Source organism: Alligator mississippiensis, chromosome 2, assembly GCF_030867095.1.
Source record: "Alligator mississippiensis isolate rAllMis1 chromosome 2, rAllMis1, whole genome shotgun sequence".
Lineage (NCBI taxonomy): Eukaryota > Metazoa > Chordata > Crocodylia > Alligatoridae > Alligator > Alligator mississippiensis.
This window is the reverse complement of record NC_081825.1, coordinates 226,563,497-226,575,936: the sequence shown is the minus strand read 5'-3', so window position 1 is coordinate 226,575,936 and position 12,440 is coordinate 226,563,497. Positions and strand designations below refer to the sequence as shown.

At 50.8% G+C, this 12,440-nt stretch overlaps 1 protein-coding gene across 3 annotated transcripts in view; it reads right to left on the bottom strand.

Moving 5' to 3' along the window:
- LARGE2 (LARGE xylosyl- and glucuronyltransferase 2) overlaps positions 1-12,440 on the bottom strand; it is an 87,723-nt gene that overhangs the window by 65,973 nt on the left and 9,310 nt on the right. For 2 of the 3 annotated variants that reach the window (XM_019476670.2, XM_019476673.2), the window contains exon 2: positions 9,670-9,851. The gene's annotated coding sequence lies outside the window, so the exon portion shown is untranslated. Of the gene's footprint in view, positions 1-3,739; positions 3,883-9,669; positions 9,852-12,440 lie in introns of all 3 variants that reach the window. The other variant, XM_059722783.1, reaches the window with a different exon arrangement.

Here is a 12,440-nt window from a genome sequence, read left to right as displayed (position 1 = left end):
CCCGCTTCAGGAAGTTGAAGGCTGCTATTAAATCCCCTCTCAGTTTTTTCTTCCCCAGATTAAACAACCCCAGTTCCCTCAGCCTCTCCTCAGAAGTCATGTCCCCCAGCCCCCTAACCATTTTTGGACTCTCTTCAATTTGTCCACATCCTTTCTGTAGTGGGGGGCCCAAAACTGAACAGTCTCCAAATGTGGCCTCACCAGTGCTGAATAGAGGCAAATAATCACTTCCCTGGACCTACTGGCAAGTCACCTACCAATGCGGCCCAGTATGCCGTTAGCTCTTTTGGCAACAAGGGCACACTGCATGCACACATGCACACGCACACACTTTCCTCCATCATAAAAAGCTCCAAAAAAAGAATGAGCCCAGTCAGGTTCCTCTCCTGATTATTTTTATAGATCACCTCTGAATCACAAACCTGCTCCACAGAGTTGTTGTGATAATGGGTCTAGGGACACTTTCAGCCTGGGATGGAATATGATAGCTGTCAAATGCCATGCAGCTGTTTACAAGAGCAGAGGAAGGGGGGGAAGGACACAGGAACCAAGGGGAATGGCAGGGAGAATGCTGAAAGGTGGAAGGGAATCTTGTAAAGAAAACAGGATCGAGACCCCCTGTGCAGAGACCCAGCATCCTCTGGTTTTATGCCAAAGTGGGCTGTTTACCAAGCGTTGGGATCTTTTACATCTCAATGGAAAGAGAACCACCTACAGCAAGAGCCAGCATATTCTACAGTGATGGAACCAACAGTTGACCACCAAATTGTGCACCTGGATAGGATCTTGCAAAACACCACGCATGGTTGCCAAACCCTAGCTCCCCCAGCACACAGTTAGTTGTCACAGGGGCAAAGGAAATGCCAAAAAAGTACACGTAATACAGTTAATGCAGGGATGTATTCCAGAGACTGCAGACAGCCCCTATCTCAGCCTGCTAAGACTCACGCCCATGTATCAAACCCTCCTTAGGCTCTTTGCACCATTACTACAGCTGTACAGCTCCAGCATCTGACCGGATGTTCCATATGCGAACAGAGAACCACTGCTGCAGCCAAGGCAGTGGATTTTGACAGGGCTGCACAAATGCTCCTGCTAGGACTTAAAACTGGAGGTTCCTGGCTAGAGAGTCTTGCCTCTCTGCTCAGGGTCAGACCAATCTCCACATTTGGGGACAGAAAAGAATCTTACCCTATGGTCAAATTGGTATGGACTGTGGGGGGTTTGCCTCTCTCTCTAACAGGGGCTGTGGCCCTTTACCTGGGATCTCCTGACCATATATTAACAAACTTTTAGAGAAGCAGGCCATTGGCTGCCATGCTCCCCCTGATTTACCCATGGCAGGTTAGGGTGTTATATCATGCATTGTGTCAGGGTTGATGGTCCTTTTATTAAGAGGCTGGACTAGATGACCTATGGAGGTCCCTTCTAGCCCTACTTCTTGATGACTCTATGACCGCCTCCCCTCTGACAGGAGGGCAGTGAGCAGGTGGGGAACAGGGGTGGATCTCCCAGCAGGGGGGGCAGGCTCAGATACTCCTCCCAGCCTAACTTCAGCTCTTATTTTTACCAACTTGCTTTTTACTTTTCTCTCCCAGATCATAAGCGTGCAAGCTGAGGTGAGGGAGCCACTTTTACTCATGTTGAACAGCAACTTGCTCCAGAACCCCCTCCCACCCCGACATCAGCACAGCCAGGGTAGTGGAACGTAGCCCACAGATTGACCTTTGGGCATTACTGCAGCCACAGGGACAGCTATCACAGAAATGTCGTGGGGAAGAGAGGCCAGGGAGCAGAGTTCTCATCTGTCTCATTTTACCGACTCCCCTACACTGAGAGAGGTTCTATTTGTCAGGGTCATGCCCCAGCTAAGCCTGAGCCAACACTGCCCTGCCTGGTATAGACAGGAAGCTCCTAGCCCTCCCCTTTTTCCACAGCAAGAGAGGCGGCCTTGGGCTGATGGGGCAGCCATCCACCTCAGACAGCCCATAGAGAAGGCTGCACCTAGTTTAGCCTTCTTAGACCAGTAGTGTAATAGGGAGGGGTGAACAAGGCAAGCACCCTGGACATCAACTTGGGGGTGGGAGCAAAGGAAAGCTGCTGCTGCTAGCAACTGCAATTATACAGCAACCAAAACTCACTGCTATGCCTATGGCCCAGACACTCAGCCACGGCTGTACACTCCTGTCTCAGATACCTGTGGGATGCACTGGTAACACCCACATTGGATCCAGCCCAGAGGCGGCAGCAGCAGCCTCTTGGCTGGTCTCCAGACACCTGGTGGTTCTCCCATGCTCAATTCAGCAGGGATCCTGAGGTCTTAAAGGACACACCTGAGATAACACGGGGCCACAGCTGAGCACATCTTGAAAGAGCCTGTGAATGTTGCAGCTGCAGGACGCTGGGGCCAGGTCTACCCAGGACGTGCCTGGCAACACTGGCTGGTGGCAGTCAGGAACAGGTTCCTTAGTGGTATTTCTCTTCCAGCAGAAGCCTTCAGGAGGGCACAGTCACAATGGGATAAGAAGGGCTTTTGTCAGAGCAGGTTTCCTCCTGCACCAAACCAGCATAAGCTGTATTGGCCAAGGGACTTTTCTGCTGGCATAAGCAGCTACGCTAGGGTTTTCTGGCACAGCCAGCCCAGGAAAACCTCTGCCCTGGCCTAGGAGTGATCTCCAGGCAGCTACACTCCAAGTTCAGACAGGCAGCTTTGGCCCCCCTGACAGCATTATTGGGCAACAAGAATCTCATGCTCCCTGAAGCTCTGTGAGCAGCCCTGCTCCCTGCCTGATGCTGGGAGATGAATATCAGCAAGTCACTCTCTTGGTATGGGCTGCCTGCTGCTCTACTGCATGGACACCATTGGTCAACCAGGCTATGACAGCAGGCATGCTGCAGGAATGAAGGACAGGATGACTGGGCTACCTGGGAGAGGGGGGAGATCCACCTCAATGCCAAGGCAAGGAACCCATCTCCTAGAGACACCAAGGTGCTCCCTGACAGGAAGCCACAGCAACTAAATGCTGGTCTTGGCAAGGGAGTTTGTAAATCTGAATCCTGGCCTTACAGGAGGCTCTGCTCTAGACTGTCCCACCCGAGTGCCAAGCTGCTCCAGCAAAGCAGCTTCCCCCAGAATAACTAAACAAACAGAGGGCTCTTCAGCAGCATGGAGTGCCCTGGACAGGATGACACTGCCACAGCCAGAGCCTCCTGTCCTGCCTCCATGCAAAGGACTTTGCAGCAGGCATGATGCACCTGTTGGACCAGCTTTGTGGAACGCGTACACTTTACCAGAGTTCTCCCTATGCTCTCATGTTTGGATCCAAACTCCTTTCCCTCCTCACTTCAGCTTTCCCCAGTCAGGAACCGCTGCTTCTCAAATCTCTCTCTCCAGCGCAGCACAAGCCACCATAGCTGCCCTTGGGTTACTTTCCATCCCAGCAACATCATCAGTACCAAGGGTTGTGGGAACAAAACATTAACACCTTGCAGAGTTGGCTGAGGTCAGAGAGCGGGACACTCAGGCCTTGGATGCATCTCAGTTTCACCTAATTCCCTGAATTATTAGGTTCAGAGCATCCTGGTGTCCAGAGTATCTGGAAATGCTCAGGGCAGCTTCACCTGCCCATGTGCTGAGACATGCTTTCATTTCCAAGAGCTCAGCACAGTGCAGAGCTTTCTGAGCCCAGGTTCGAGACAGCAGGACCCATCATCTAGCCCTGCTCTTACCTTGACTCACCTCGTAGCCTTCAGCAAATCCTTCTCCATGCATGTTCCTCAGCCAGTCACCTGTGCTTTGAAATCCAGAATCTTCTTACATGTTCATTACAGTGAATTACATGTTAGGAAGAGACAAGAGGCTGCAAAGATTTCAGAGCTCCACTGAAATACACAAGGAAGGAGGGAGGGTGTCACGGGCCAAGCAAACTCAACCCTTACAGAAGGGACCTACTTCCCTGAAGACTACAGTCACTGGTTTCATCTTCGTAGCCCACACAGAGGAAAGTGCAAGATGCCAAGAAGACTCCAGTAACAGGGAAGCCAGGCAGATTTGCATCACATGGAAACCAAAGTTCTGATGCCAGGGTACACTGGGCTCTGAAAGCTCAGCCTTACACTGAGCACCTGCCCCATTCAGTGGGTCACAGCCCTCATGGATACTTCTGAGCCCAGTCTGCAGGTGCTTGCAACATTCCCTCTGGAAGAGCTGGGCAAAGCATCATGGCTTGGTAGCTGGTTTGGTGGGTGACAAGCTTTGCAGATTTGGTATAACCCAAGTTATCTGATAGTTCCTGGCAGATCTGACCTGAATGGTTTCAGCCAAAATGAAAACAAGTCAAAATACTTAACGCTGAGGCTAAGCTAAAAGTTTTGCTCTCTTGTTTGGAAAGGATGGGCTCGATACTAACTATATTTACTTTAAAATAAATAGATAAAAAAAATGGAAAAAACACACCTGAACAAGACAAACCCACCCTCAAATGCTTTTGGTGTTTGCAAGGCACAGGACTCATGATTTGGACTTGTGTATCACATGGCACACCATTGCTGCTGGACCTGTATCTCCCTCTGTATGACAGAAGTTTAGCTATGGAGACCCATCACTGCTGGACTCATACATCCTTGCACATGACTGAAGTTTAGGCTGCAGGTTGAATTCAACACCAGCACTGTCAGCAGCAGCAGGCAAGGCAACTGAACGATACAATATATGTGACAGATGCCGAGGCGGATGCCAGGGGAGTGCCTGGGCAAGGTCTGAAGTGGAGATGGGCAGTGACAGAATGAAGAGATAGCTATACTTCTGAAGTCACATGCTGGGAAGGCACTCCTGAAATGAACAGAAGCTGAATGATGGACAAAGCTATGTTGGGGGGGCAGGGTCCTAACAACCCAAAGACATAGGAAAGAGCAGTAGCAGGTGCTCACATTTGCACACACACAGAGATTGGTGCTGCCATAGGGGACTGGCATAAACAAAACACATGGTAACACATGCAGGCACTCATGTTTTCTATACCTAGTGTTATTCCTGGCACTGATGGCCCCAAAAATCCTCTACTTGGCCAAAAGAGGAACAGAAGAATCACGCTGTAACTAGCCAGCCTTGGCCAGCTCAGCAGGTAGGAATAGTCCTGCTCCAGGGGGTGAGGGGGAAATAAAGTTTTCATGGCACTAGAACCTTACACTCAGGCTGCCCTGGGGACTGTATACTGCAGCTGATTTGCAACCTATGGATAGGGTCATACACTGAAAACAAGCCCAACATAGCTCTGACCAAGCTTGGTGGGGGAGAGTCCTAGTCCCACTTGACTTGGAGGGGAGCAGGGGCAGAGGGTAAACAGCCTGCAGACACGAGCATGACATGAATCTAGCAGCTTCCTCTGATACCCATTACATGAGATGGGGCAGTGCTTTGCTCTGCACCTGAATGAACAGTCAGTCTGTCACTGAACTGGACACAATACAGCGATCTAAGAAGGACAGAGGAAAAGAATAAAAGTTGCTCCAGCAGGCCTCTGAACATGCTCTAAGTAACTTGAATTTACCACCAGCTAGAGGGAGAAGACAACAAAAGATGTATGAGAGACCATGATATGGATCCCAGGCATAAAACCAACCCAGGCTGAGGTGGATTGACAGGATAAGCCTGTGCAAGAAGTGCTGACTAGCTGATCAGTCACCAGGGTGATGTGGATATCACGGTTTATGGCTAGGGGGAACAGCAAGGATGATGATGGCCTCCATTGTGACCCTTGCTGCACCCTTTATTGATTTATGCTGACTTTGGCAGAATCTTTATCGGCTGGCTGCCCCCATGACCTGCCCACCTCCTAAATTCAGAGTGCACACCAAGGTTGCCTTTGTTTTTAAAACTACAGGTGTTCAGGAAAATGTTATGAAACCTTCTTCCTACTGCATCCAGCCCCTTGGAACCACAGCAAAGCTGACCCTAGTCAGAAGAGGATACACAGGACATGCATAGATGGCACTGATGGAAGCTGGGACATGGAGACAATGTCATCTTTCCCCCATGATGATCAAAGGCTCTTGCTCACATGATTATTTTCAGTACTGTTGCAGCATCTCAAGACTCCTCAGAGCTAGGCACTCCCACAAGGCCAGACAGACATGGTAAGATACAGTCCCCGAATGGACCAGCTAGAGAGGGATGGGGAAGAGAAACACAGAGAGGATGAAGTGATTTCCCCAAAGTTACATATTAGGTCAGGGCTGAGCAGGAAACAGAAATGAGACTTCCAGGCCAGGCCTCTTATCCACCAAACTGCTGCCAGAGAGCCACCCAGGCACTGGGGGCTGGCTCCCCAGTGTAGGCAATAATTCCCCATGGGCCAGAGTCTGGTTTCCAATTCGGTAGCTAAGTTCAACCTCCCCATGAGCTATTGGGACAAGAGCTCTCCAGAGCCGGGTCAGACAGATAAGCCTAGGGGGAGCTGCTTGCCTGTCCCCACCACACCCTTGTCCTCACTGCCCCAAGTAGACCCCACAGACCAGTAGCACTCACAGGGCTCAGTCCTCCCTCTTTGTCTTGCATGTGCTCTGTAGAAGATGCTGGTGGAGAGGAATCTTCTGTCTCCCCCCTCCCACTTCTGCCAAATGTCACATGAAGGGGTTTTATTTTCAAGATAATGCCCAGGCCCTGGGAAGCTTCAATTGCCCAGGGAAGCCAAAGCTCAGCCAAACTCTCACCTTTGGCCTGGATGCCCAGGGCTCCTGGGCAGCATAAGGAATACAGCACTTGGACACAAGAGAGTCTGCACACTCTGGAGCGCACACCACACTGAGGGAGCAGGGGATGGGGGCTGCAGACGGGTTGGGGTGTGCAGGGACAGAGAACACAGCGGCAGATGAGCACACATGTAGATCAGGAGGCCGTTTCATGCTGATGACAGAACCACAGGCGTGATGAGCACTTCCAACCTACAACAAAGCCTGATGAGTGCTTCCAACCCAACTGATTTATATCTGCTCAGAGACCGAGCCTGGCCATCACCATGTAAAATGCACAAGGGAAACATGTGCTTCCCTTAATAGGATGTTCTTTTGTTTGAACTGGGAGACAAAACTCTTTACAATCACTGTAACTTGTGAAGGCTTCTGTGGCCAATAAGTCAACAGAGGACAGGACAGACCCAGCTGTAGAGACACTGTCCCATCAGGCAGGAGAAGGATGACTGTCCTGTATGGGCTTTGGAATAGCAAAGGCAGTCTGCACACCCCAGGACCAAGGGCATCAGCTGGAGACGGTCACAAAGGAGTAAGAGGGCAAGGCACCCTCAAAGAATTCATTGGATAAGCCCCCATCCCTGCATGGCTCCCTGTATTCCCCTCATAAGCAGGAAGCATGTGGGAGTGGGGGCTCCTGTCTCCCTTTCCTCTCTCTCTCTTTGCGCAGCAAGTGGGGAAAGGAGAAGAGAGGGAATCGGTGGGGCTCTAGGGTTAGGCTGAGGTGCCGTACTGGGGAGCAGGACAAACTCCATGGATCCAGAGAGGTGCAGGCACCAAGCTGGCACAGGGATTATAGCTACTTGCATGCTCGATATAGTGTGGGCACTTTACAGCCTTCTGTACTGCAATAGGGACCACTTTTTTGGCAGGCTCACCACAAATTAAGCTCCATTTTCCCCACCCTCCCCTCAGGTACCACTCTGATCCCCTTCCCCTGCCCAATCTGCTGTCTGCTTTCTGTCCCCTGACCACTGTACTGCCAATCCCTGCCCAGATCTGCTGTGTGCTGTGCAGAGGCTATCTGTGCCACTTGTGCAAATACTCAGTCCGATCACTGACAGCACGAGCTATGCCAGGGGACACATAGGCCAGAATGAGGAGCAAGGGGAGGAAAAGAAGAAACCTGGTTGAGTCCCTAGGCATGCTTCCTCAAGACTAAAGCTCAAGGACAGGCAGCTGAGGATGCATGTCCTCACCCTCTGACGCCCATCGTGCACTGTGCTGGGACTCCATGAATTTTAACTCCCCTGCCCTAATCCCCAGAACACAGGGAGGGGACGGGGATGACGGTTTGAGCAGCCTGGGGAAAAAGTGGTGAATAGGATTAAGATCCACCATGCCAGTGCTGAGGCTTGCATATTAGACCAGGCTCCTGCCCTCACCAAAGTCTGGTGGCTACCAATAGTCAAGCCTAGCCTTGACTAGCAGCTGCTGAAAATCAGTGCATTTCAAACTGTATTTGTCTCCACCTCACAGCCCCGGCTGCACAGAGGGCCCTTGTTCAGAGTTCTTATCTAGCTCTGGGCTGGGGAGGATCTGGAAAGTCTTGCAGCTGAACATGCTTTGTTGATGCCAGAAGCCAGCCGAGCTCTGCGGTGGGCTCATTAAGGCTGCTTAACAGGAGGAGCACTTTGCTGGCTCAGGTAAAGAGGAAAACATCTCAGCAGAGAGCACATTAAAAAACCCCAGCAACAATAGCAGCCCATTTGCATTCATATTTGTTTGGATCCCTGGGCCTCAGTGCCTGCTTTGGGGGGAGTGGAAGAGGAGATCTTAGGGCTCTGTGCCTCTGTTTCCTATCACTGCTGGGGTACTATAATAGATTAATAGATGTGGATGCCCCCTCACCATTTCAGGCACTTTTGGCTGCAGCACAGGAAGCAGATCCACACCAGCACGTCTGAGGGAACAGGCTTGGGCTGAACCACAAAGAGTCCCAACAGCCCAGGGCCAGCCAGAGCTGGGCAAAGACCCAGGAGCAACATCCTGGCTAGAGGTGAGGAAGAGGCACTGGCTTCTGAAACGAAGTGCTTCAGATTTAGCTTTGCCCCACCAGTGTGGGAAGGGGAGGGGCACAGGGGGCAACCTGTCACTCTAACTTCCCTCTCTTCCCTTGTTCCTATTCTTAGGGTCTTTCCCACCCCCCTCATTTTCTTTGTTTTGATCCTCAATGAACAGGAAGAAAAGAGAAAGAGCCTTGACAAATCCGATCAAGGCCCAGACAAGCCAGGGCCCCTCCTGCCAGCATGCCAAGCCCCGTGCTAATGAGGGGTGGGGGAGGCAGCAGAGAAGAGCAGTTTCACAAAAATGCTTGGTGCAGGAAGGAAGGTGAGGATTTCATGCAAGGTAGAGCAACTGGTTGTAAGGAATGGGTCCCCAGTTGGGGTAGGGGGGAAAATCAGGCCATGAAAACTTTCCCAGTTCCCATGCTCCCTCCATGTCCTTTCCCTGTCCTGCTTCAGCCTCTGCTAGGTCCCTGGGGGCCCAGGCCCCAGGAATGGCTGAATGCAGTGATGAAAGGTTCTCAGACAGTAATAGAATGATTTCAGGACAGGGGTCTCCCAAAGGGGCTTTCAAGGGATATTCCCACACAGGCAGGAGAGCTGCCCATTGCTTACCAGGGTTTAGGTGGAGAAATGTTCCTCCTCCTCTTCTAAAGGCCTGTGCTATGGGAGGCTAGCTGGCGCTGGGGCTTCCGAGTGCTGCTGGGATCTTTGGGGCTGCCCTGGAGGCTTCACCTCCCCATGCCCCAGGGTAAGGTGCAGCGACCAGCCATGTGGGACTGAGCAGAAAGGGAGCCCGTGGTGCCAAGTTGCTTGCCCATCTCACCTCAGGCTCATCAGTTCACAGGAAAAAAGACCAGAGTAACAGGACACCGAGCATTGTTATCACATCTATCAGACAAACAAGACAACCAACCTTTGAAGGCTGCCAAGGTGGCAGGGGTATCTGGGATACTGGGGGAAGAGTTGGCTCTTGTATTGCAGGATCCAGCAGTACACACGCTGGTCGTGAGGACCTCCTAGTTACAGACTCCCAGCTTCAAGGGACAGAGAGCATTGAGCATCGAGTTCGAGTGGCATCTGAGGCCTGCATTTGACCTGCAAAACCGAAAGAAACCCTTAGTCATCTGAAAAGAAGGAACAGGCTCGGGCTGAATCCTGAACAGCCCAAAGTCCAACAGCTAGCCAGAAGCAGAGCTGGGAGAATATCAACTTCTCAGCAAAGTTGGTTTAAGGTTTAAGACCATAATGAAACTGCAATCACTCCATGAAGAGAAGGCAGGGTTGGGAACAGGACTCCTGGGTCCCTTTCACTTACTCTGCCACAGACTCCCCAAACCTGTCAGAGATCCCTCTGTAACATGGGAATGGCGGAGTTTCCTCATTTCAGTGAAATACTTTGCTCTCCACACAGAGAGCTTTGTGTACACTAAGTCAGGCTGGACCAGAAGACCTGGTGATACCAAAGAGCAATGAAGACAGGAGTTGCCTGTTGGACTTCTCCTTAGCACTGCAGGTGCTGGCTTAACAAACGTGTGAAGTGAGGTACCTCAGGAAGGTGGGATGAAACATGAGCCCAGAGCAAAGCCAGATGGAGAACTCCATTACATCCATTCTGAACCACCAGGTCACATTCAGAGTCCATGCTTTAGTGACTGAGCTGGCCCCTCCTTTTCCTTCTGCTGCAGAGCCAAGACAAACTCTCCAACCTCCTGCCAGAGGCAGGAATGGCCAAGAGGTCTAATAAAAGATATCAGATTCACCCAAAGAACCTTGTCTGCCAAGAGGGACAGCAGCATTTATCCCCTCCATTGCCTTGTCAGTGTACCAAATCTAGCAAACCCAGTTCTAGTGACATACCATGGGCAGGTACACAAGACGCAGTTAAGATCACCTCTGTAGGGATGTTTCAAGAGGCGGGGGTGGGGATCATACAACCTTCCTGGGGCAAAACGACACTGGCCAAATGTCTTTCCCATTCAATTTAGGGCAGGTACTCCCTGTCTCTATTTGGGGTATCATTCAACAGCACCACCCCCTCCCCTTCAGCCTCAGACCTTCACTTGGCTCAACCCTGGGGTACAGCATGGAACTGGGCAGGGTACTGGCAGGGCCCGACCCAGGCAGGGGCAAACCGGGCAACCACCCGGGGTCTGGACAGAAAGGGGGCCCGAAAATGGTGAAAATAATGATTATTATTATCATTATCTCTGGCAAAAGGGGGTCAACACTAAAAGTTTGCCTGGGGCTGCCAGGAGTCTAGGTACAGTGCTGGGTATTGGGTGCAATACAGTTACAAAGCAGAGCTGCTTCACATGAAGAACAGCACTGCATATGGGCCCAGCAAATGCTCTAAGGCCCAGCATTCTCTGGCAGGTCGGGGGGAGATTTTGTGCTTCCTTCTTACTCAAAAACCATTGCCCCAATAAAGGTCAGGAGCTCTGATATCCCCCAGAGGAAGCCAGAAGCTGTGGAAGTGCTGAAGGCATTGCCTTCATTCTTCCGCTCAATTCTCTATCTTGCAAAGAAGAGCTGAATGTGAATTAGTGAGAATTATTTATACCACAGCCGCTTCAACTGGGAAGGAATGCTAGAAGAGTTCATGCTGACATGGCCATTGCACTGCTGCTATCATGGGACAGGGTGGTTTAAATTTTTTCCTGCTCCAGTGGGAGGATCGTCTCCCTCCATGGTGGATATATGTGGGTAGAGGAAGGAAAAGTCTCCATATGGGCAGAGCTGAGCATGAACTAGAAGTTAGAAGCCTTGTTAAACTAATTGTTTTGCTCATTAGTAGATGTGAGTCTTGGGATACCCACTCTGAGCTGAACAAACCTCATTATAGAGACCAGCAAAGGAAAAGCTATCACTTCTGTTGTCACAAGTTGTTCTTTATGACCTAAAAAAAACCTACCCTCAAAGACTTAAGTATTTTTACATTATAAATTCAGGCCTAATATTTCCTTGTCCTTCCTAGAAGACTATGGCAGGGATTCTCAACCAGGACACTGTGGTAAACAGGGCTGCCTTGCAATCCTTTCAAGGGTGCCATGAGTAGCATTGTACGGTGCGCAAACATGATTCACAAGATAAACTCATAGGAATCCAAACATTCGGACATGTGCAGTCCAAGTTCTTTGCAACAGAAGAACCGCCCAAGGATTTTTCTCTAGTCAAAAAACAAGTGAAAGCTGCAAGCTGACATTTTCCAAGGGGTGCCTATTGAAAGGTGCTTTGAGTCTAAGGTGAAGAACATCTGCTCTATGATCAACTAGAGAACAAATGCCACCATGCAAGTCTGAGAGGAGTTTATAGGACTATGTATGGCAGTTTTTGTCTTATTTCTGTTGACTATTATCATATTTACACAAATCCAAGGTTTCTTCCCCCCAGATCAGCACTAGGGGTGGGGATCCTTATCTTAGATTTGAGTACCAACCCAGGGGAGGCAGTGGCTCAGCTCTGGCCCTGGGGCTGAAGCTTGAGCTGAGCTGCTGCCTGCCCCAGGCTGGAATGGCTTGTTGGGGGGCAGGGGGAAAGAAGGCACATGGGCAGGGTGTGTGTGGGAGAGACTGGGTGGGGTGAGCCTGACCCTGTACCCCTGCTCTTCTACCCCCTCCAAACCTTCTGCTCTGGCTCTGATCCCTCCATCCCCAACCCTGCCTGGCTGCTTCTCCCTGGCCAGAC